Source organism: Pristiophorus japonicus, chromosome 12 (assembly GCF_044704955.1).
Source record: "Pristiophorus japonicus isolate sPriJap1 chromosome 12, sPriJap1.hap1, whole genome shotgun sequence".
Lineage (NCBI taxonomy): Eukaryota > Metazoa > Chordata > Chondrichthyes > Pristiophoridae > Pristiophorus > Pristiophorus japonicus.
In genome coordinates this window covers 108,352,851-108,379,312 of record NC_091988.1, presented here as the reverse complement: position 1 = coordinate 108,379,312, position 26,462 = coordinate 108,352,851, and the positions used below count along the sequence as shown (strand labels likewise).

The window sequence follows — 26,462 nt, the reverse complement described above, 5'->3', positions numbered from 1 at the left end:
GGGACAGATAGTCGTTGAGGGAAAGGGGTGGGTGGGTCTGGTTTGCTGCACGCTCCTTCCGCTGCCTGCGCTTGGTTTCTGCATGCTCTCGGCGACGAGACTCGGCTCAGCGCCCTCCTGGATGCACTTCCTCCACTTAAGGCGGTCTTTGGCCTGGGGCTCCCAGGTGCCAGTGGGGATGTTGCATTTTATCAAGGAGGCTGTGAGGGTGTCCTTGAAACAATTCCTCTGCCCACCTTGGACTCGTTTGCCGTAAAGGAGTTCCGAGTAGAGCGCTTGCTTTGGGAGTCTCGTGTCTGGCATGCGGACAATGTGGCCTGCCCAGCGGAGCTGGTCGAGTGTGGTCAGTGCTTCAATGCTGGGGATGTTGGCCTGGTCGAGGACGCTGACGTTGGTGCCCTCCCAGGGGATTAGTAGGATCTTGCCGAGAGATCTTTGGTGGTTTTCCAGCGACTTGAGGTGTCTACTGTACATGGTCCATGTCTCTGAGCCATACAGGAGACGGGTATTACTACAGCCCTGTAGACCATGAGCTTGGTGGCAACTATTTACTGTATGTACTAATGACTTGGATGATGGGATAGAAAGCCACACATCCAAGTTTGAGATGACACAAAGATAGGAGGCAGTGTAAGAAGTGGAGATGGGAGCATAAATTTACAGAGATATTGATCGATTATACAAATAGGCAAAACTGTGGCAAATGGATTTCAGTGTGGGCAAATATGGGGTCATCCACTTTGGACCAAAAAAGGAGAGAACAGAGTATTTTCTAAATGGTGAAAAGCTAGAAACAGTAATGGTCCAAAGGGACTTGGGGGGGGGGGTCTATGTACATCGATCATTAAAATGTTATAGAAACATAAGAAATTTTCAGCGCAGGAGGAGGCCACCTCGGCCCATTGTGTCTGCGCCGGCCGACAAAGAGCCATACGGCCCTCGGTCAGCAGCCCTGAAGGTTACATATAAACCTATGAACAATGATGGACGGGTAAAGAGCACCCAGCCCAACCAGTCCGCCTCACACAACTGCAACACCCCTTACACTGAAACATTTTACACTCCATCCCAACTGGAGCCATGTGATCTCCTGGGAGAGGCAAAAAACCAGATTAAAAACCCAGGCCAATTGGGGGAAAAAGATTTGGGAAAATTCCTCTCCGACCCATCCAGGCGATCGAAACTAGTCCAGGAGATCACCCTGGCCGTATTCTATTCCCTGCAGTACTTACCATTATATCTGCTCCGTCCAACAAAAGGTTATCCAGTCTAATCCCACTTTCCAGCTCTAGGTCCGTAACCCTGCAGGTTACTGCACTTCAAGTGCCCATCCAAGCACCTTTTTAAAAGTGGTGAGGGTTTCTGCATCCACCACCCTTCCAGGCAGTGAGTTCCAGATCCCCACAACCCTCCGTGTGAAGAAGCCTCCCCTCAAATCCCCTCTAAACCTTCCACCAATCACTTTAAAACTATGCCCCCTCATAATTGACCTCTCCACCAATGGAAATAGACCCTTACTATCCACTATGTCCGGACTCTGTTTGTACCCCTCACTGAGGTCTCCTCTCAACCTCCTCTGTTCCAATGAGAACAAACCCAGCCTATCCAATCTGTCCTCATAACTAAAATTCTCCATTCCAGGCAGCATCCTAGTAAATCTCCTCTGCACCCTCTCTCGTGCAATCACGTCCTTCCTATAATACAGCGATAAGAACTCCACACAGTACTCCAGCTGTGGCCTAACCAGAGTATTATACAATTTTAAGCATAACCTCCCTGCTCTTATATTCTATGCTCGGCCAATAAAGGCAAGCAATCCTTCTTAACCACCTTATCCACCTGGCCTGCTACTTTCAGGGATCTGTGGACAAGCATTCCAAGGTCCCTTTGTTCATCTACACTATTAAGTGGCCTACTGCTTAATGTGTATACCCTTTCCTTACTAACCCTCCCAAAGTGCATCACCTCACACTTCTCTGAATTAAATTCCATTTGCCACTGCTCTGCCCACCTGACCAATAGATTGATATCCTCCTGCAGTCCATGACTTTCCTCTTCATTATCAACCACACAGCCAATTTTAGTGTCATCTGCAAACTTCTTAATCATACTCCCTATATTCAAATCTAAATCGTTGATATATACCACAAAAAGCAAGGGACCCAGTACTGAGCCCTGCGGAACCCCACTGGAAACATCCTTCCAGTCACAAAAACATCCATCAATCATTACCCTTTGCTTCCTACCTCCAAGCCAATTTTGGATCCAACTTGCCACTTTGCCCTGGATCCCACGGGCTTTAACCTTCGTGACCAGTCTGCCATGTGGGACCTTATCAAAAGCCTTGCTAAAGTCCATATACACTATATTATCATGAACAGGTACAGAAAATAATCAGAACGGCCAAGGGAATGCTGGCCTTTATATCTAAAGATCTAGAATCCTGTATCCCAGAAGCTCCTCGTTTACCGTAGCTTTGGCAAAGTCCTCTTCCTTGGTCAACACCGATGCAAAGTGCTCAGTTAGTACCTCAGCCATGCCTTCTGCCTCCACCAATACATCTCCATGTTGGTCCCTAATCGGCCCCACCATTCCTCTGACAAGCCTTTTACTGTTAATATGCCGAGAAGCCCTTTGGATTCCCTTTCATGTTAGTTGCCATTCGATTCTCAAACTGTCGCTTTGCCCCTTTTATTTTCTTTTCCACTTGCCCTCTGTACTTTCTATATTCAGCCTGATTTTCCCCTTGTATTATGGAGCTGACATCTGTAATTTGCCCCTTTCTCTGCTTCATCCCAGTCTCTAACTCTTTCGTCATTCAGGGAGCTCTGGCTTTAGTCGGCCACCCTTTCCTCCTTGTACCAAACCTGTCCCCGAACCATCTCCTCTTTGAAGGCCGCCTATTTCTCCATTACTAGTTGACGACGGCAGAAGAAGCTTCGCCTGAAAGACGGCATCCAAACAGAAGAAGAACCTCAAGTGCGACAAGAGCTGATCGCTCTCCCGCCTTAACGCTCAAATCCTTGGTCTTCACCTTTATCTACTGATTGATGCCTGTGTGAACTGTTAAATCAGTAACCATAACTTTGATGAACTAAAGTCCAGAACAGGGAGTCTTTCTTTGCCGAATGTCCAGGTCCGCAAAATCACTGGAATATCTGTATCCCTTCACCAGTGGGTGCAGAACCGAACCCAGCCCAAGCAGTGGGACAGAGAAAACTGCACGTGAAGGAAAGAATTTGAAAATTGTGTGATTGGTTTGGATTTCAGCATGGGGGATGACGGAGTGTGTGTGCGTGGCTGGGATTTAGCTTTAGAGGAACACGTGAAAATAATGCTCCATATAAATGAGAATTGTCTGTTCTGAATTTCTATCCTGTAGTTACAGAGATGACTTTTGCAAACTCTTTTTACAGGGTATTAGAAGGGGAGGATTTGCAGACTAAGCAAACTCCACATGGCCCGACCTTGATCATCTTGTAGATCTTACACACTGTTATGGATAGCAAGCTGGTTACAAAACAGGAAGCAGAGAGTAGGGATTAAGAGTAACTACTCCGACTGGCAAAGGATGGGAAGTGGTGTTCCATAGGGATCGGTGATGGGACCATTGTTGTTCACCAGTTACATAAACGGTTTGGACTCGGGAATCGGAAGTATAATTTCAAAATTTGTCAGTGACCAAATTGGGAGGTAGAGTTAATACTGAGGAAGACTGCGACAAAATGCAAGACAGCATTAATAAGCTTTCAGAATGTGTGTGTAATTAGCAAATGAATTTCAATAATTGTCCATTTTGGTTGGAATAATAAGGAGGCCACACACACACTACTTGTAACATAAGATTCTAACGGGGGTGGAGGAGGAAAGGGCTCCCGGGGTACAGATACACACATCACTAAAAATAATAACGCAGGTTAATAAGGCCATAACAGAAGCTAATCACTGGGCTGCATTACTAGAGGGACCAAACAGAAAAGCAGAGAAGTTATGTTAAACTTGTATTGAACCTTGGTCAGACCACACTTGGCGCACTGTGCACAGTTCTGTCACCGTATTATGAACAGGATATAGAGGCACTCGAGAAGCTGGAAAAGGATTCACAAGGATGATCCCAGAACTGAGAGGATACACTTATTAGGAAAGATTGAACTAGCTTGGGGCTTTTTTCCCTAGATGGGTGAGCTGATCAAGGTCTTTAAGACTATGAAAAAGTTATATAGGGTGGACATGGAGAAAATGTTTCCACTTGTGGGAGTGTCCATAACTACAGGTCATTAGTAAATCCTACAGGGAATTCAGGAGAAACTTCTTTCCCCAGAGAGGTAAGGATGTGGAATATGTTACCACAAGGAGTGGTTGAGGCAAATATTTTAGATGCAAATATTTTAAGGGGAAACTAGATGAGTGCACGAGGGAGAAAGGAATCGAAGGATATGCTGATAGGGTTCGATGAAGAGTGCTGTGTGGAAAGAATGACTTGGATTTATATAGCGCCTTTCACGACTACCAGATTCCTGAAAGTACTTTGAGTGTGGTCACTGTTGTAATGTAGGAAACGTGGCAGCCAATTTGCGCACAGCAAGCTCCCATCATCGGCATTCCCTCGGGATCGAGGAAGACTTGCTTCCACTCTAAAAATGAGTCCTTGAGGTGGCTGAACAGTCCAATATGAGAACCACAGTCCCTGTCACAGGTGGGACAGACAGTGGTTGAGGGAAGGGAGGGTGGGTCAGGTTTGCCGCACGCTCTTTCCGCTGCCTGCGCTTGATTTCTGCATGCTCTCGCCTAGGTGCTTAGTGCCCTCCCGGATGCACTTCCTCCACTTAGTGCAGTCTTTGGCCAGGGACTCCCAGGTGTCAGTGGGTATATTGCAATTTATCAGGGAGGCTACGGATCATGAGCTGGAAAGTGGGATTAGGCTGGATAGTTCTTGGTCGGCTGGCGCGGACACGATGGGCTGAAATGGCCTCCTATGCTGTAAACTTCTATGATTCTATTCTATGATTTGAGTATAAGAGTAAAGATATCTTGATGCAATTATACAGGGCCCTGGTGAGACCACACTGGGAGTATTGTGCACAGTTCTGGTCTCCTTACCTAAGTAAGGATATACTTGCCATAGAGGGAGTACAACGAAGGTTCACCAGACTGATTCCTGGGATGGGGGGATTGTCCTATGAGGAGAGATTGAGTCAACTAGGCCTATATTCTCTAGAGTATAGAAGAATGAGAGGTGATCTCATTGAATCATTGAAAACTCTTACATGGCTTGACAGGGTAGATGCAGGGAGGATGTTTCCCCTGGCTGGGGAGTCTAGTCTCAGAATAAGGGGTCGGCTATTTAGGACTGAGATGAGGAGAAACTTCTTCACTCAGATGGTGGTGAATCTCTGGAATTCTGTATCCCAGAGGGTTGTGGAGGCTCAGTCTTTGGTAAGGTTATCAAGGTTATATACTCAATCTCCGCCCTCCAAGCGCTGACCCTGTGGATGCTGGCAGTGGATCAGCCATCACCGATCCTCCCCGCATCTCCTTGCAGAATGTCCGTTCACTTGCAAACAAGGCCCTTTGCCATCCATGAGCTTATCGTGGATGATCCCAATTCCATAGATCCCAAAAAGTTAGTTTGCAGGTGATCAGGAAGGCGAATGGAATGTTGGCCTTCATTGCGAGAGGGATGGAGTACAAAAGCAGGGAGGTCCTGCTGCAACTGTACAGGGTATTGGTGTGGCCGCACCTGGAGTACTGCGTGCAGTTTTGGTCACCTTACTTAAGGAAGGATATACTAGCTTTGGAGGAGGTACAGAGACGATTCACTCGGCTGATTCCGGAGATGAGGGGGTTACCTTATGATGATAGATTGAGTAGACTGGGTCTTTACTCGTTGGAGTTCAGAAGGATGAGGGGTGATCTCATAGAAACATTTAAAATAATGAAAGGGATAGACAAGATAGAGGCAGAGAGGTTGTTTCCACTGGTCGGGGAGACTAGAACTAGGGGGCACAGCCTCAAAATACGGGGGAGCCAATTTAAAACCGAGTTGAGAAGGAATTTCTTCTCCCAGAGGGTTGTGAATCTGTGGAATTCTCTGCCCAGGGAAGCAGTTGAGGCTAGCTCATTGAATGTATTCAAATCACAGATAGATAGATTTTTAACCAATAAGGGAATTAAGGGTTACGGGGAGCGGGCGGGTAAGTGGAGCTGAGTCATGATCTTGTTGAATGGCGGAGCAGGCTCGAGGGGCTAGATGGCCTATTCCTGTTCCTAATTCTTATGTTCTTATATGTTGATTGTATCGACATCATGGAACTTGGCTGAGGGGAGATGGCACCTTACCCTTAAACAAAGCCTCCCTGCCTGGCTATACCTTCCACCACTTGCCCCACTCAGATCGCCTCTCATCAAATCATACCTTGGTCTATCCCCCTACTCCTCCAGCACTTAACATCTCACCCTATTCCGCCCTCTCACCTCTCATTCAAAACTTTCATTCTCGAGCGCCCACCCAAGTATGATAATGTTATCACAGATATATCTTCACTGCTTTCCTCCCTCAGCCTCTGCACCGAGCGACTTCTCATCCTCAGTGATTTCAACCTCCATCTCAATTCATCATGCTGTCTCTCTCTCTCTCTCTCTCTCTCTCTCCTCTGAGTTCACTACCCTCCTGTCCTCCCTTAATCTCTCCCTCCATGTGAACTCCCCAACCCATATTCACGGCCACCCCTCGCTATTCCTACCATGTCAATGACAGATAAGGTCTTCTCTGACCATTTCCTTGTATCGCTCTCCACCCACATTCATCTTTCCCCACCCAAACCTACTTCCTTCTGCATCTGCCCCTGGAACAAACTCTCTACAAACTCTCTACAACTGCACATCAATTCCAAACTGTCCAACCTCTGGCCTTCCTTTCACAGTGACATTTCTGCAGCCACCAATCTGCTCAACCACACCCTCACCACTACCTTTGATGCCCTAGTCTCCCTGTTAAACCATTACTCTCTCTCACCCTGGCCGTCCCCCCTGATACAACCCTCAACTTCGCTCCCTCAAGTCCAAGGGACGCAGACTTGAACGGGTGTGATGGACAACTGGTTTAGCCATTCACCGCCAGATCTGGTTGGACCACAAAGCATTATCGGATCTTACCCGGGTCTCACTATTCCAGGATCATTCTGGAATGTAAAGATAACACCCGGCTACTATTCTCCACTTCTACCCATCTCCTTAAACCCCTCTCCCCTGTCTCCATAACACTCGCCTCCAAGTGTGAGGAGCTAATGGACTTCTTAGTCTCACAGATTGCGACCGTCTGATCAGCTGCCTCTGAGAGTTCCCTTCCTTCTCCTAGCCCACCGGGCCAAACTTCCTCTGAGGTTTCCCCTGTCCTAAACTCGTGTCTTTCTCCAGTTTCTCTCTGATCTCCCCTATTGATCTCTCCACATCATCCTGTCCATGAGACCCACTTCCTGCTCCCTTGACCCTATTTCCACTAAACTGCTGACCACCCAACTTCCTTTTTTGGATGGAGATAAGGGAAATAAGTCACTGGTGGGAATGGTCGACAGGCCCCCTAACAGTAGCTATGAATCAAAAAATAATGGAAGCTTGTAAGAAAGGTATGGCAATAATCATGGGCGATTTAAATCTTCATATAGATTGGACAAATCAAATTGGCAAGGGTAGCCTTGAGGAAGAGTTCATAGTGTATTCAGGATCGTTTCTTAGAACAATACGTTGTGGAATCAACCAGGGGGCAGACTATTTTAGATCTGGTAATGTGTAGTGAGACAGGATTAATTAATCTCATAGTAAAGGATCCTCTAGGGAAGAGTGATCACAGTATGGTAGAATTTCAAATTCAGTTTGAGGGTGAGAAACTTGGGTCTCAAACTAGTGTGCTGAACTTAAATAAAGGCAGTTACAAAGGTATGAAGTGGACTGGGAAAATAGATTGAAGGGTAAGACTGTAGATAAGCGGTGGCAGATCTTGCGGAGACATCATTGGTGGTATTTCTCCAGCGACGTGAGCTGTCTACTGTACATGGTCCATGTCTCTGAGCATACAGGAGGGTGGGTATTACTACAGCCCTGACACTGTCAACCACGAGGGTCTATGGAACTTCCTCCTCCATTTTGGTTGGCCCCAAAAGTTCGTCAACATCCTTTGCCTGCTCCACGACGACATGCAGGCCGTGATCCTTACCAACCGATCCATTACAGACCCAATCCATGTCTGGACCGGGGTCAAACAGTGCTGGCCCCTAATCAAGATCCACGGCGCGGCCCTGAGCAACGTGGATCATTTCCCATATCACGGGAGCCTCTTATCAACAAAAGCAGACATTAATGAGGAGATTTAACACCGCCTCCAGTGTACCAGTGCAGCCTTCGGCCACCTGAGGAAAAGAGTTTTCGAAGACCAGGCCCTCAAATCTACCACCAAGCTCATGGTCTACAGGGTGTAATAATACCCGCCCTCCTGTATGGCTCAGAGACATGGACCATGTACAGTAGACACCTCAAATTGCTGGAGAAATACCACCAACGATGCCTTTGTAAGATCCTACAAATACCCTGGGAGGACAAACGTACCAACATTAGCGTCCTCGACCAGGCCGACATCCCCAGCATCGAAGCACTGACCACACTATCAGCTCCGCTGGGCAGGCCACATTGTCCGCATGCCAGACACGAGACTCCCAAAGCAAGCGCTCTACTCTGGCTCGTTTGCCATGAAGGAGTTCAAAGGTGGACAGAGGAAACGTTACAAGCACATCCTCAAAGCCTCCCTGATAAAGTGCAGCATCCCCACCGACACCCGAGAGTTCCTGGCCAAAGACCGCCCTAAGTGGAGGAAGTGCATCCAGGAGGGCGCTGAGCATCTTGAGTCTCATCGCCGAGTACATGCAGAAAACAAGTGCAGGCAGTGGAAGGAACGCGCGACAAACCTGTCAACCAGTGTCTGTCCCACCTGTGGGAGGGTATTGGACTGTTCTGCCACCTAATTCTAAGAGTGGAAGCAAGTCTTCCTCGATTCCGAGGGACTGCCTATGATGAGGAGACCATGAGCTTGGTGACCACGCACAGCCCCGGGCCTGGCATCGCCACGCACAGTGCCAGAGGTGAGAGTGCGACCCACTGAGCAATGGCTGGCACTTACAATATGAGCCAGTGGGTTGTGAGACAAGGGCAACAAAGGCCCACAGCCTCCCCAGGCCCGGAAGAAGGGACGGCTCACTGTAGGGCAGCGAATCAGCCGGTACAAGTCCTTCCCCTTGGGCTCTCCGGTTGGTTGGAGGACCCATTGCCACCTCAGTCCTCCAGTCCAGCCCTACTTGCTCCCAATTGGTCGGAAGCTCCCCCAGCCCCACCTCACTCACTCCCTATTGGTCGGAAGCTCCCATCAATCAGGCCGTGGGCCCGGGTCACGTGTCGCTCGAGCGTGCTCTGCCATACTGAAGCAGCTCCGCTCGGGGCCCAGATGGGCAGCTCTCACATGGGATTTCCCTTTATTCTCCCCCCCCCCCCCCCCTCTACCCAATCGGAGCGGAGAAAACTCACTGTGTCACGGATCTAACGGACACAGACGCCTTTCCCTGGGAGGCCCCGTAGTGACTTCGTGCCACAGGGTCCGAGTGCACAGGCGCAACTCCGGGGCAGGGGACAGGAGGGGCAGTTGGTGTCCTCTGGGCATGGGCAGAGGGGGGCACTGTGCCAGACTCGGCACAAACAGCGGCTCCACATGCGCAGACTCTCAGCTGTCAATCACCCATCAGGCAGACTCGGCTGGTGAGACCTGTGACATCACTAAATGTACAGCACAGAAGGAGGCCATTCGGCCCATTGTCTCCGCGCCTGCCGACAAAGAGCTATTCTGTCCAATCGCCCTTTCCAGTTTTTGGTCCGTAGCCTTGTAGGTTATGACACTTTCTTTTAAAGACTTGTATTTATATAGCACCTTTCACAACCACCAGATGTCAAAGCGTTTTACAGAGAATTAGGTACTTTTTCAGTGTAGTTGTAATATGGAAAACGCAGCAGCCAATTTGCGCACAGCAAGCTCCCACAGACAGCAATGTGATAATGACCAGATAAATTGTTTCTGTTATGTTGATTGAGGGATAAATATTGGCCAGGACACTGGGGATAACTCCCTTGCTCTTCTTCGAAAATATTGCCATTGGATCTTTTATGTCCATTTGAGAGCCGACGGGGCCTCGGTTTAACGTCTCATCCAAAAGACAGCACCTCCGACAGTGCAGCACTTCCTCAGCACTGGGAGTGTAAGCCTAGATTTTTGTTCTCCAGTCCCTAGTGGGACTTGAACCCACAACCTTCTGACTTAGAGGCAAGTGTGATACCCACTGAGCTCCAACTGACCCCACTGCTGAGGGAATTGGTCCTTCATAATTTTATACACCTCAATCAGGTCTCCCCTCAGCCTTCTCTGTTCCAAACAGTACAACCCCAGCCTATCCAACATCCTCGTAAATCTTCTCTACCCGTTCTGTGCAATCACACCTTTCCTGTAATGCGGTGACCACAATGCGCCAGCTGAGGCCTAACCAGTGTTTTATAAAGGTTTAGCATAATTAAACGTCAAATGCTGAGAGTTGTGTGATGAGGTTTAGAAGGGCAAGGTTTATCCAGTCAGTTGGATGTGAGCTGAAACATGCTCTTATTCGGCTAAAAAAGGCAAGTATTCCGTATGCCGCCTTAACCTCATCAGCTACCTTCAGGGATCTGTGGACATGTACTCCAAGGTCCCTTTGTTCCTCTACACTTCTCAGTGTCCTACCATTTAATGTGTATTCCCTTGCCTTGTTAGCCCTCCCCAAATACATTACCTCACACTTCTCCGGATTGAATTCCATTTGTCACTGTTCTGCCCACCTGACCAGTTCATTGATATCTTCCTGCAGTCTACAGCTTTCTGCTTCATTATCAACCACATGGAAATTTCTGTATCATCTGCAAACTTCTTAATACTCCCTACATTCAAGTCTAAATCATTGATATATATACACACCACAAAAAGCAAGGACCTAGCACTGATCCCTGGAGAACCCCACTTCCAGTCACAAAAACATCCATCAACCATTACCCTTTGCTTCCTGCTTCTGAGCTAATTTTGGATCCAACTTGCCACTTTGCCCTGGATCCCAGGGGCATTTACTTTCGTCACCAGTCTGCCATGTGGGACCTTGTCAAAAGCCTTGCTAAAATCGTTTCTTCATCTTGGGCAGTCCCTCGGAGTTGAGGAGGACTTGTCTCCACGCTAATATGAATTCTGAGATTACTGCTGAGTCCAATGCGGGACCTACAGCCTCTGTCACCGGTGGGGCAGATGGTGGTTGGAGGGACGGGTGGGTGGGGTGCTTGGGTTGCCGTACGTTCCTTTCACTGTTTGCGCTTGCTCCCGGCGAAGGGACTCGAGGTGTTCGGCGCCTTCCGGATGCTCTTCCTCTACTTTGGGCGGTCTTGGGCCAGGGATTCCCAGGTGTCAGGGATGTTGCACTTTATCAAGGAGGCTTTCAGGGTGTCCTTGAAGCGTTTCCTCTGCCCACTTGGGGCTCGCTTGCTGTGTTGGAGCTCTGAGTAGAGCGCTTGTTTTGGGAGTCTAGTATCGGAGATGAGGCCCATCCAGCTGATCCATATACACTATATCAAACGCATTACCCTCATCGACCCTCCTTGTTAAGTCTATGGTAGAGCTGTCCAGTTAGTTCCACTCCCTACTCTTTCCCCATAGCTCTGCAAATATTTTCCCTTCAGCATTTATCCAATTCACTTTTGAAGGTTGCTATTGAATCTGCTTCCACCTTTCAGACAACGTTTTCCAGATTGCAACAACTCACTGCATAATAAATGGTTCCTCATGTCGCCTCTGCTCCTTTCGCCAATCACCTGAACTCTGTGTCCTCTGGTTACCGACCCTTCTGCCTCGAGAAAGTGTCTCTCATTATTTAGTCTATTAAAACCATTCATGATTTTGAACACTATCAAATCTCAACCTTTTCTGCTCCACGGAGAACAACCTCAGCTTCTCCAGTATCTCCACATAACTGAAGTTCCTCATCCTTGGTACCATTCTAATGAATCCCTTCTGCACCCTCTCTAAGGTGTAGACATCCTTCAGAAAGTGTGGTGCCCAGAATTGAACACAATGCACCAGCTGAGGCCGAACCAGTGTTTTATAAAGGTTTAGCAGAACTGAACATCAGTGGGGTTTAGGAGGGTGAGGTTTATCCAGTCAGTGAGATGTGCACTTGGAGTGGGGAGCCAGGGACTCGCTGTGTAACCGGGCACAGGCACTCTGCACAGCCCACACATCACTTGTTTCATAAGAACATAAGAAATAGGAGTAGGCCATAAGGCCCCTCGAGCCTGCTCCACCATTTAATAAGATCATGGCTGATCTGATCATGGACTCGGCTTCACTTCCCTGCCCGCTCCCCATAACCCCTTAGCCCCTTATCATTTAAGAAACTGTCTATTTCTGTCTTAAATTTATTTAATGTCTCAGCTTCCACAGATTCACAACCCTCAGAGAAGAAATTTCTCCTCATCTCAGTTCTAAATGGGCGGCCACTTATCCTAAGATCATGCCCTCTAGTTCTAGTCTCCCCCACAAGTGGAAACATCCTCTCTGCATCCACCTTGTCAAGCCCCCTCATAATCTTATACATTTCTATAAGATCACCTCTCATTCTTCTGAATTCCAATGAGTAGAGTCCCAATCTACTCAACCTTTCCTCATAAGTCAACCCCCTCATCCCCGGGATCAACCGAGTGAACCTTCTCTGAACTGCCTCCACAGCAAGTATATCCTTTCATAAATATGGAAACCAAAACTGCACACAGTATTCCAGGTGTGGCCTCGCCAATACCCTGTACAGCTGTAACAAGATTTATCTGCTTTTATACTCCATCCCCTTTGCAATAAAGGCCAAGATACCATTGGCCTTCCTGATCACTTGCTGTACCTACATACTATCCTTTTGTGTTTCGTGCACAAGTACCCTCAGGTCCCGCTGTACTGCAGCACTTTGCAATCTTTCTCCATTTAATTAATAACTTGCTCTTTGATTTTTTTTCTGCCAAAGTGCATGACCTCACATTTTCCAACATTATACTCCATCTGCCAAATTCTTGCCCACTCACTTAGCCTGTCTATGTCCTCCTGCAGCCTCTTTATGTCCTCCTCACACATTACCCTTCCTCCCATCTTTATAGCGTCAGCAAACTTGGCTACGTTACACACAGTCCCCTCTTCCAAGTCGTTAATATAGATTGTAAATAGTTGGGGTCCCAGCACTGATCCCTGCGGCACCCCACTAGTTACTGATTGCCACGCCGAGAATGAACCATTTATCTCGACTATCTGTTTTCTGTTTGTCAGCCAATCTTCTATCCATGCTAATATATTACCCCCAACCCCGTGAACTTTTATCTTGTGCAGTAATCTTCTGTGGGCACCTTGTCAAATGCCTTCTGGAAGTCCAAATACACCACATCCACTGGTTCCCCTTTATCCATCCTGTCCATTACATCCTCAAAGAATTCCAGCAAATTTGTCAAACATGACTTCCCCTTCATAAATCCATGCTGACCCTGCCTGACCGAATTTTGCGTTTCCAAATGTCCTGTTACTGCTTCTTTAACAATGGACTCCAACATTTTCCCAACCAAAGATGTTTCCCACTTGGTGCAAAAGAAATTTATTAATTGCAACAATTCATTTGATTTGATTTTAAATAGTTGAATTTATAAATTTAATCTGTAATTTTATTTCTTCCTCTGAGCCTCTCCACTTCACCTGTCAGTGTGCTGTGGGCGAGTGGTGATTGATTGCCCTGGGAACCAACAGGAAGAGAGGTCAGAGGCTGAAGGGCCCAGGGAGCAACGTGTTCTGCAACCAATAGCGTGGCTTGAGGGGTGGATCCTGAGTCGGCCTGTCAGGTGAGTCAGTGTGAACCCATTAAACAATTTATCTCTTAAATGTTAAATCGAGATTTCTTTTGTCAACCAAACAGTTTAACATTTGTCAGTACAGGTTGAACCTCTGTAATCCAGCACCCTCAGGACCTGGCCTGTGTCGGACTAGAGAATTTGCTGGACCACGGGAGGTCACGCCAACCCTCGACTTACCGGGTCCTGATGACAGCGCTCGTGCCCCTGACCGCCTCCTCCACGCTCCAGCTCCAAAACCCTCGCCATGCTCCTTCTCAGTGCTACTTTGTCTGACCAGATGGCCTGCACGGCATTTAGTCCCGATTCACTCAATCTGAAAAGGCACCCACTTTTTCCTGCCTGTGAGGAAGCTCCCAGAAGGAGCATCAGGATCATTTTAAGGAGACATCCTGTATGAGACATGGTCACCAAACACTGGGAAAAACATGCCAGGAACGTACACCTACATCACTTTTAGGATAGTAACTCGGTGTTACTTTATTTGATGAAAGTTTCCTTCTGATGGTGCAGAATAAAGTAAAAGCAGATCAGAGGGTCAGTGTGGCTTGTGCTGTTGGCGAAGAGGTTCTGCCCCATTGAATTGTGCATGTGCACAGCATTGACTCAATCCATACTGTAACCCCCCCCCTGGGCCTCAGTTCGATTGTTTCAACAAATAAATTTTTTCTCGTTAGTGTTCGGCATATAACGTTCTTGCAGTATGCCAGATGACCTTACTGCTGTGTTCTGCGCATGTCCCCGGCCGGGAATGATGTCGGACCAAAGAGTGCCAGATTTGAGGTTCAACCTGTATTTTGTTTCCCTGATCTTCCAATTAGGAGTTTTAGACACTCCAGTGCCAAGTGGACCAGGTGTTTAAAGGCCATTCATTTCCACCATGTCGCTGTTAGTTAAAGGTACAGAGATTGATTTCCCATCATTGAGCATTTGTAGTAGTTAAAGTCACATCCTTCCTGTCAGTGAGTCACACTCTGCACTGGGAGAGTCGGCTGGTGGCTTCAGCCTTTAAAATTCTCATCCTCTTGTTCACATCCCTCCAAGGCCTCGCCCCTCCTATCTCTCTGATCTCCAGCTCGCCAACCCTCTTAATAAGAAGCAATGTTCAGTGTCAGAAGGGTCGGTAACCAGAGGCACAGATTTAAGGTGATTGGCGAATGAACAGATGCTACATGAGGGGAGAAAACACGCAGCGAGTTGTTATGGCCTAGAACGCACGGCAAGGGTGGTGGAAGCAGATTCAATAGTAACTTTCAAAAGACAAATATTTGAGTTGAAAAAAATTACAGCATTATGAGGCAAGAGCAGGGCAGTGGGACTAATTCTACAGCAAGAGGAGAAAGAATGTTCAAGAGAAACTATAAGTGTCTGTTCAGAATTTCTATCATGGTGAGGCAGCTCAGTCCCATGGAATGCACATCCTGTGGCAAATCCTGGATGTTTATCGTGATCTGGACGACCATGTTGCAGGAAGTATTGCCATCTGGAACAGCTTGAGCTCTGGTTTCGGAGCTTGAGCGACGGCTGGGGTCGCTGCAGTGCATCTGCGAGGCTGAGAGCTACGTGGATAGCACGTTGCAGGAGGTGGTCACCCCACAGCTTCAGTGTGTGCAGGCAGAGAGGGATTGGGTGACTGTCAGACAGACCAGGATGACTGGCAGGTAGTGCAGGAGTCCCCTGAACGTATCTCGCTCACTAACTGGTTTTCAGTTCTGGATACTGGTGGGGGCAATTGTTCCTCTGGGGACTGCAGCCAGAACCATGTCCACGGTACCATGGGCAGCTGCACGGTTGCGGGGGGCAGATGTAGAAGAGTGGAAGAGCTATCGTGGTGGGGGATTCAATAGTTTGGGGAGCAGACAGGTGTTTCTGAGGCCGCAGACATGACTCCAGGATGGTATGTTGCCTCCCTGGTCAAAGATGTCACTGAACGGCTGCAGGTCATTCTGGGGGGAAGAGGGTGAATAGCCAGAGGTCATGGTCCATGTCGGCACCAATGACATTGGTAGAAAGAGGGATGAGGTCCTGCAGGCAGATTTTTAGGGAGCTAGGAGACAGATTAAAAAGCGGGACCTTAAAGGTACTAATCTCCGGATTACTCCCGGTGCCATGAGCTAGTGAGAACTAGGAGAATAGTGTGATTGGAGAGATGGTGCAGGAGGGAGGGCTTTAGTTGTCTGAGGCATTGGAACCGCTTCTGGGGAAGGTGGGACCTGTACAAGCCGGATGGGTTGCACCTCAACAGGCCTGGGACCAATATCCTCATGGGGGTTTATTAGTGCTGTTGGGGAGAGTTTAAACTAGCTTAGCAGGGGAATGGGAATCTGAGAACAGATTCAGAAAAGCATGAATGGAAGGCAGAAAATGAGTAAGTGGGTTTGGAAAGCGGAGGAACAAAATCTAGAAACTAGACAACAAGTGAGTTTGGCAGTGCTAAATGGTATATACAACACAAGGAGTCGAGGAAATAAGGCAGATGAACTGAGAGCACAGATAGACACTTGGGAGTATGATATTATAGCTATTAATGAGACATGGCTAAAAGAAAGGCAGGTATGGCAGCTCAACATTTCAGACGGAATCGAGAGGGGGATAAAAAGGAGTGGGGGGGTCGCAATATTGATTTAAAAAAAAATTATAGCTGTGAGGAGGGATGATATGTTAGGATAATAACTTTTATTTATATAGTGCCTTTAATGTAGTAAAATGTCCCAAGGAATTTCACAACAGTGTTACAGACAAAACATAAATTGGACACCAAGCCACAAAAGAAGTAGTTAAGGGAGATGACCAAAAGCTTGTTTAAAGAGGTCGGTTTAAAGGACAACGAGAGGTAGAGAGGTAGAGAGGCGGAGAGGTTTAGGGAGGGAGTTCTAGAGCTTAGGGCCCAGGCAGCTGAAGGCACGTTGAGCAGTTATAATGGGGGATGTTCAAGAGGCCAGAAGTTGAGGACGCAGACATCTTACATAAGAACATAAGAATTAGGAACAGGAGTAGGCCATCTAGCCCCTTGAGCCTGCTCCACCATTCAACAAGATCATGGCTGATCTGGCCGTGGACTCAGCTCCACTTACCCGCCTGCACCCCATAACCCTTAATTCCCTTATTGGTTAATAATCTATCTGTGACTTGAATACATTCAATGAGCTAGCCTCAACTGCTTCCTTGGGCAGAGAATTCCACAGATTCACAACCCTCTGGGAGAAGAAGTTCCTTCTCAACTCGATTTTAAATTGGCTCCCCCGTATTTTGAGGCTGTGCTCCCTAGTTCTAGTCTCCCCGACCATTGGAAACAACCTCTCTGCCTCTATCTTGTCTATCCCTTTCATTATTTTAAATGTTTCTATAAGATCACCCCTCATCCTTCTGAACTCCAACGAGTAAAGACCCAGTCTACTCAATCTATCATCATAAGGTAACCCCCTCATCTCCGGCATCAGCCCAGTGAATCGTCTCTGTACCCCCTCCAAAGCCAGTATATCCTTCCTTAAGTAAGGTGACCAAAACTGCACGCAGTACTCCAGGTGCGGCCTCACCAATACCCTGTACAGATGCAGCAGGACCTCCCTGCTTTTGTAGTCCATCCTCTCGCAATGAAGGCCAACATTCCATTCGCCTTCCTGATTACCTGCTGCACCTGCAAACTAACTTTTTGGGATTCATGCACAAGGACCCCCAGGTCCCTCTGCACCGCAGCATGTTGTAATTTCTCCCCATTCAAATAATATTCCCTTTTACTGTTTTTTTTTCCAAGGTGGATGACCTCACATTTTCCGACATTGTATTCCATCTGCCAAATCTTAGCCCATTTGCTTAACCTATCTAAATCTCTTTGCAGCCTCTCTGTGCCCTCTACACAACCCGCTTTCCCACTAATCTTTGTCATCTGCAAATTTTGTTACACTACACTCTGTCCCCTCTTCCAGGTCATCTATGTATATTGTAAACAGTTGTGGTCCCAGTACCGATCCCTGTGGCACACCACTAACCACCGATTTTCAACCCGAAAAGGACCCATTTATCCCGACTCTCTGCTTTCTGTTAGCCAGCCAATTCTCTATCCATGCTAATACATTTCCTCTGACTCCGCGTACCTTTATCTTCTGCAGTAACCTTTTGTGTGGCACCTTATCGAATGCCTTTTGGAAATCTAAATACACCACATCCATTGGTATACCTCTATCCACCATGCTCGTTATATCCTCAAAGAATTCCAGTAAATTAGTTAAACATGATTTCCCCTTCATGAATCCATGTTGCGTCTGCTTGATAACACTATTCCTATCTAGATGTCCCGCTATTTCTTTCTTAATGATAGCTTCAAGCATTTTCCCCACTACAGATGTTAAACTAACCGGCCTATAGTTACCTGCCTTTTGTCTGCCCCCTTTTTTTAAACAGAGGCGTTACATTAGCTGCTTTCCAGTCCGATGGTACCTCCCCAGAGTCCAGAGAATTTTGGTAGATTATAACGAATGCATCTGCTATAACTTCCGCCATCTCTTTTAATACCCTGGGATGCATTTCATCAGGACCAGGGGACTTGTCTACCTTGAGTCCCATTAGCCTGTCCAGCACTACCTCCCTAGTGATAGTGATTGTCTCAAGGTCCTCCCTTCCCACATTCCCGTGACCAGCAATTTTTGGCATGATTTTTGTGTCTTCCACTGTGAAGACCAAAGCAAAATAATTATTTAAGGTCTCAGCCATTTCCCCATTTCCCATTATTAAATCCCCCTTCTCATCTTCTAAGGGACCAACATTTACTTTACTTGTAGGGTTGTGAGGCTGAAAAAGATTACAGAGATAGGGAGGGGCAAGGCCATGGAGTGATTTGTAAACAAGGATGAGAATTTTGAAATGGAGGCGTTGTTTATCCAGGAACCAATGTAGATCAGAAAGCACAGGGGTGATGGGTCATCGTGACTTGGTGCCGGTTAGTACATGGGCTGCCGAGTTTTGGATGACCCTAAGTCTACGTGGTGTGGAATGTGGGAGGCCGGCCCCTGAGTGAGTTGGAGCTGTCAAGTCTAGAGGTAACAAAGGCATGGATGAAGGTTTCAGCAGCAGGAGAGCTGAGGCAGGGGCGGAGACAGGCAATGTTACGGAGGTGGGAATAGGCGGTTTTAGTTATGCCGCGGATGTGTGTCTGGAAACCCATTTCATGTTCAAATATGACACCCAGGTTGCGAACAGTCTTGTTCACCCTCAGATTGATGCTGGGGAGAGGGATGGAGTCACTGGTTAGGGAACGCAGTTTGTGGCGGGGACCAAAGACAATGGCTTCGGTCTTCCCAATATTTAATTGGAGAACATTTCTGCTCATCCAGTACTGGATGTTGGACAAGCAGTCTGACAATTTGGAGACCATGGAGGGGTCGAGAGAAGTGGTGGAGAGGTAGAGCTGGGTGTTGTCAGCGTACATCATCATAGGCAGTCCCTCGGAATCGAGGAAGACTTGCTCCCACTCTAAAAGTGAGTTCTCAGGTGGTTGTACAGTCCAATGCGAGAATTACAGTCTCTGTCACAGGTGGGACAGACAGTGGTTGAAGGAAAGGGTGGGTGGGGGGGTCTGGTTTTCCGCACGCTCCTTCCGCTGCCTGCGTTTGGTTTCTGCATGCTCTTGGCGACGAGACTCGAGGTGCTCAGCGCCCTCACCGATGCACTTCCTCCACTTAGGGTGGCCTTTGGCCAGGTGTCGGTGGGGATGTCACACTTTATCAGGAAGGCTTTGAGGGTGTCCTTGAAACCTTTCCTCTGCCCACCTGGGGCTCGCTTGCCATCTAAGAGTTCCGAGTAGAGTGCTTGCTCAGGGAGTCTCATGTCAGGCATGTGGGCGATGTGGCCCAGCCAACGAAGCTGATCGAGCTTGGTCAGTGCTGGGGATGTTGACCTGAGTGAGAACACTGACGTTGGTGCGTCGGTCCTCCCAATGGATTTGCAGGATCTTGCGGAGGCAGCGCTGGTGGTACTTGAGATGTCTGCTGTATATGGCCCACGTCTCTGAGCCATATGTATCACTACTGCCCTGTAGACCATAAGCTTGGTGCCAGATTTGAGGTCCTGGTCTTGAAACGCTCTCCTCCTCAGGCAACTGAAGGTTGCACTGGCACTCTGGAGGCAGTGTTGGACCTTGTCATTGATGTCTGACCTTGCTGTGATAGTAGGCTCCCGAGGTATGGAAAATGGTCCACGTTATCCAGAGCTATGCCGTGGATTTTGATGGCCGTGGATTTTGATGACCGGGGGGGGTGGGGGGCAGTGCTGTGTGGTGGGGTCAGGTTTGTGGAGGACCTTTGTCTTACGGATGTTTAGTGCAAGGCCTATGCTTTTGTTCGCCTCGCTGAAAGTGTTGCCGATGGCTTGGAGTTTGGCCTTTGAGTGCACAGACGCAAGCGTCATTCGCGTACTGTAGTTCGATGACAAAGGATGGGACGACCTTGGATCATCAGTGTACATGTGGAAACTGACTCTCTGTTTTGGGCAAGGAGCAGCATATAGATGAGAAATAGGAGGGGGCCAAGGATAGATCCTTGGGGGGACACCAGAGGTAACGATGCGGGGGCAGGAAGAGAAGCCATTGCAGGTGATGTTCTGGCTACGATTAGATAGATAGGGATGGAACCAGGCGAGTGCAGTCCCACCCAGCTGGACGATGGTGGAGAGGCGTTGGAGGAGGATGGAGTGGTCAACTGTGTCAAAGGCTGCAGACAGGTCCAGGAGGATGAGGAGGGATAGTTTACCACAGTCACAGTCACAAAGGATGTCATTTGTGACTTTGATGAGAGCCGTTTCGTTACTGTGGCAGGAGCAAAAACCAGATTGAAGAGATTTAAACATTGAATTCAAGGAAAGATGGTCACGGATTTAGGAGGCAACAACACGTTCAAGGACTTTGGAGAGGAAAGGGAGGTTGGAGATGGGGCGATAGCTAGCAAGCAAAGTGGGGTCAAGGGTTTTTTTGAGGAGAGGGGTGATGACAGCAGATTTGAGGGAGAGGGTAACAGTCATCATCATAGGCAGTCTCTCGGAATCGAGGAAGACTTGCTTCCACTCTTAGCATGAGTTCTCAGGTGGCTGTACAGTCCAATACGAGAACCACAGTCTCTGTCACAGGTGGGACAGATAGTCATTGAGGGAAAGGGTGGGCAGGGAGCCTGGTTTGCTGCACGCTCCTTCCGCTGCCTGCGCTTGATTTCTGCATGCTCTCAGCGATGAGACTCGAGGTGCTCAGCGCCCTCCCGGATGCACTTCCTTCACTTAGGGCGGTCTTTGGCTAGGGACTCCCAGGTGTCGGTGGGGATGTCGCACTTTATCAGGGAGGCTTTGAGGGTGTCCTTGTAATGTTTCCTCTGCCCGCCTTTGGCAGGTTTGCCGTGAAGGAGTTCCGAGGAGAGCGCTTGCTTTGGGAGTCTCGTGTCTGGCATGCGAACTATGTGGCCTGCCCAGCAGAGCTGATCCAGTGTGGTCAGTGCTTCAGTGCTGGGGATGTTGGCCTGGACGAGGACACTGAAGAGTCTGAAGAGAACCGTTAACAATGTTGGCTAACATGCGAGCCATAAAAGGAAGTTAGGTGGTCAGCAGTTTAGTGGGAATAGGGTCAAGGGAACAGGAAGTGGGTCTCATGGACAGGATGAGTTTGGAGAGATCAAGAGGGGAGATCAGAGAGAAACTAGAGAAAGATACGAGTTTAGGGCTCGGGCAAGGGGGAGACAAAAGTCCATGAGCTGCTCACACTTGTTGGAGGTGAGTGTGGTGGAGAGGGGTTTAAGGAGACCGTTAGCAGTAGAGAATAGTAGCGGGTTATTTTTACAATCCAGAATGATCCTATCTACAGTTTTTGTAGACTAGAGTAGGACCCGATAATGCTTTGTGTTCGAGCCAGATCTAGCGATGAATGGCTAAACCAGTTGTCCACCACATCCGTTCAAGTCTGTACCCTTTTTGACTTGAGGAAGCGAAGATGAGGGCTGTACCAGGGGCAACGACCAGCGTGGGAGAGAGCAATCTTTTTAATAGGGCATCAAAGGTGGTGGTGAGGGTGTGGTTGAGCAGATCGGTGGCTGCAGAAATGTCATTGTTAAGAGGGCCAGAGGCTGGACAGTTTTGAGTTGATAAATGCAGCTGTAAGAAAGTTTGGAGAGAGTTTTTTTCAGGGGCAGATGCAGAGGGCCGTAAGTTTAGATTGGGGAAGGGGAAGGGGGATGTGGGGCAAGAGCGATGCAAGGAAATGGTCAGAGATGACCTTGTCTTTAATTGATACGGTTGGAATAACGAGGCCACGAGAGATGGCAAGGTCAAGGGGGTGGTCATAAATACATGGAGATTGAGGGAGGACAGGAGGGTACTGAACTCAGAGGAGAGAGAACATGATGAATTGAATGGATCATCAAATGAGGTCATGTGGGTTGAACTTAAGAACAAAAAAGGGGCAATCACACTGCTGGGAGTGTACTATAGACCCCCAGTCAGAGGGAGATAGAAGAGCAAATATGTAGGCAAATTGCTGAGAAGTTCAAAAACAATAGTGCAGTAACGGTAAGGGATTTCAACTAGCCTAATATTGACTGGGATAGAATTAGTGTAAAAGTATAGATGGAGCCGAATTCTTAAAATGCATTCAGGAGAATATTTTTAGCCAGTATGTAACAAGCCCAACAAGGGAGGGGGCAGTTCTGGACTTAGTTTGAGGGAATTAAGCTGGGCAGGTGGAAGGGGTATCAGTGGGAGAGCATTTTGCTCGTGATCATAATTCAGTTAGATTTCAGGTAGATATGGAAAAGGATAAAGATAGACCAGGAATAAAAGTTCTCAATTGAGGAAAAGCTAATTTTACTAAGCTGAGAGGTGATTTAGCCAAGGTGGACTGGAAACAGCTACTTTAAGGTAAATCAGTGTCAGCGCAGTGGGAGGCATTCAAGGAGGAGATCCGGAGGGTTCAGTGCAAATATTTTCCCTTAAAGAAAACAGGTGGGACTAACAAATCTAGAGCCCCCTGGATGGTTCATTCTCAGGTTGGCAATCAGTAACCAGTGGGGTGCCGCAGGGATCAGTGCTGGGACCCCAACTATTTACAATCTATTTTAACGACTTGGAGGAAGGGACTGAGTGTAACGTAGCCAAGTTTGGTGAACAATACAAAGATGGGAGGAAAAGCAATGTGTGAGGAGGACACAAAAAATCTGCAAAAGGACATAGACATGCTAAGTGAGTGGGCAAAAATTTGGTAGATGGAGTATAATGTTGGAAAGTGTGAGGTCATGCACTTTGGCAGGAAAAATCAAAGAGCAAGTTATTATTTAAATGGAGAAAGATTGCAAAGTACAGCAGGACCTGGGGGTACTTGTGCATGAAACACAAAAGGTTAGTATGCGGGTACAGCAAGTAATCAGGAAGGCCAATGGTATCTTGGCCTTTATTGCAAAGGGGATGGAGTATAAAAGCAGGGAAGTCTTGCTACAGTTATACAGGGTATTGGTGAGGCCACACCTGGAATACTGCGTGCAGTTTTGGTTTCCATATTTACGAAAGGATATACTTGCTTTGGAGGCAGTTCAGAGAAGGTTCACTCGGTTGATTCCAGAGATGAGAGGGTTGACTTATGAGGAAAGATTGAGTAGGTTGGGCCTCAACTCATTGGAATTCAGAAGAATGAGAGGTGATCTTATCGAAACCTATAAGATTATGAGGGGGCTTGACAGGGTGGATGCAGAGAGGATGTTTCCACTGATGGGGAAACTAGAACTAGAGGGCACAATCTTAGAGTAAGGGGCCGCCCATTTAAAACTAAGATGAGGAGAAATTTCTTCTCTGAGGGTTGTGGATCTGTGGAATTCGCTGCCTCAGAGAGAGCTGTGGAAGCTGGGACATTGAATAAATTTAAGACAGAAATAGACAGTTTCTTAAACGATAAGAGAAAAAGGGTTATGGAGAGCGGGCAGGGAAGTGGACCTGAGTCCATGATCAGATCAGCCGTATGACCTACTCCTGCTCCTATGTTCTTATGTTATGTCAGGATTCTGAGGCCTCAATACTGCAGAAACTCTAGAGGAGTATAGAAAGTGCAGGGGTGAAATTAAAAAGAAAATCAGGAAAGCAAAGAAAGAGCATGAAAAAATATTGGCAACAGGATAACTAATCTGTATGTGGAGGCAGAAGACATGGGTATGGTTCTTAATGAATACTTTGTGTCTGTTTTCACAAGAGTGTGAAATATTAGATGAAATAAACAGCGTACGTGGCACAATGACTGAGGGCCCGGGCTGTGGGTTTCTATATAATTTATTAATTGATGTTGTTTATTGCCTCTCTAGCCCCAATCTTGATGGAATGATAAACAAAATTATCTGTTCACTAATTGAGGCTTTCAATGGCAGGGAATTTACCCAGAATCCCCCACGGAGCAGAAAGTACCCTATCAATGTCTACAGGAGCCCTGTGCGCAGGCGCAGGGCAGGGCTGTGTTCTGAGCATGCAGAGAGCGAGTAGTGGAGCCAGGCTGATGTGGAAGAGTCGGTTCCGGGAGGCGGTAGGAGATTGTGGGCGGTGGGGAGGAACTGGACCGGCGGGTGGGCCGGGAATCTTTATAATCACCCGGTGTAGGCCTCAGGCCCCGAGTGAGAGCCTGCAGGCCCCGTATTTGTCCCGCGGGGACAGGCCCGGTCAGCAGGGTCACTGGCCGCCATCTTGAACAGTCCGGGGTCACGGTATATGTGCAGCCATCCTCGCCAGGAACAAAGAGTGGACGGGGCTTCAGGGTCCCATTGAAAAGGAGAGAATATCATTGACTCATTGATTTTATTCTCGCTCTGCACACAGGGGGTGTCTTAACATTTTCAAAACTATTTCAAACATCAATGTGACTGGAGAAGGCCCGAGACACACACACCCCCGAGTGAGAGTGTTCCAGTGCACTGACTGTGGAAAGAGCTTTAACCAGTTACACAGCCTGAAAACATCACCATTCACAGCGGGAAGAAACCGTACACGTGTTGTGTGTGTGGACGAGGCTTCGACTGATCGTCCAACCTGGAGAGACACAAGGACACCCGCACCACGGAGAAACCGTGGGAATGTGGGGACTGTGGGAAGGGATTCAGTTCCCCGTCCCACCTGGAAACTCATCGACGCAGTCACACCGGGGAGAGGCCGTTCACCTGCTCCGTGTGTGGGAAGGGATTCACTCACTCATCCTATCTGAAGAGACATGAACGAGTTCACACTGGGAAGACGCCGTTCACCTGCTCTGCGTGTGGGAAGGGATTCACTCATTCAACCACATTGCTGCAACACCATCGAGTACACACCGGGGAGAGGCCGTTCACCTGCTCTGTGTGTGGGAAAAGATTCACTCAGTCATCCACCCTACTGAAACACCAACTTGTTCACTCTGATGATAGACCATTTAAATGTTATAAGTGTAAGCTGAGCTTTAAAAGTGCAAGTGGTCTGCTGCGACACCAGCGAGTTCACACCGGGGAGAGGCCGTTCACCTGCTCCGTGTGTGGGAAGGGATTCACTAATTCATCCAACCTGCTGACACACCAGCGAGTTCACACTGACGAGAGACCTTTTAAATGCCTGGACTGCGGGAAGTTCTATAAAAGTTCCGGGGAACTGACGTGCCATCAACGTGTTCACACCGGGGAGAAACCGTTCAGGTGCTCTCACTGTGGGACTGGGTTCAGGCAATCATCTGAGCTCATTGTACACCAGCGAGTTCACACTGGGGAGAAGCCGTTCACCTGCTCCGTGTGTGGGAAAGGATTCACTCGTTCATGCCACCTCACTGATCACCAACTTGTTCACACTGATGATAGACCTTTTAAATGTTCTGACTGTGAGAAGAGCTTTAAAAGCAAAAGGAAACTGATGCAACACCAGCGAGTTCACACTGGGGATTGGCCAGTCATCTGCTCAGTGTGTGGGAAGGGATTCAATCAGTCATCCCAGCTGCTGAGACACCAGCGAGTTCACACTGGGGAGAGGCCGTTCACCTGCTCTGTGTGTGGGAAGGGATTCACTCAGTCATCCAGCCTGCTGAGACACCAACGAATTCACAAGTGACTGAAGGGGTTGGATTCTGCTGTTATTGCTGCTGTTAATCACATCCAGGACTGAACCATGTTCACTCTGACCCCTATAACTGAGCGAGAATTTAATATTCTGGATATATCAAATAAATCCGCTTTGCTTTATACACATTGTTGGAGATTTTTGTCTTCCTAGTGTCAGCTGTGGCTCAGTGGGTAGCACACTCACCTCTGAGTCACAGGTTGTGGATTCAAGTCCAACTCCAAGGACTTGAACATATAAAATCTAGGCTGACATTGCAGTGCAGTGGTGAGGGAGTGCTGCACTGTCAGAGGTACCATCTTTCGGATGAAATGTTAAACCGAGGCCCCGTTTGCTCTCTCAAGTGGACGTAAAAGATTCTACAGCATTATTTTGAAGAGTCGGGGAGGCCCAGCGGGAGATCGAGA

At 48.0% G+C, this 26,462-nt stretch overlaps 1 pseudogene; it reads left to right on the top strand.

The window, feature by feature from the left end:
• Positions 1–26,462, top strand: part of LOC139276834 (zinc finger protein 585B-like) — an 81,799-nt pseudogene that overhangs the window by 13,620 nt on the left and 41,717 nt on the right.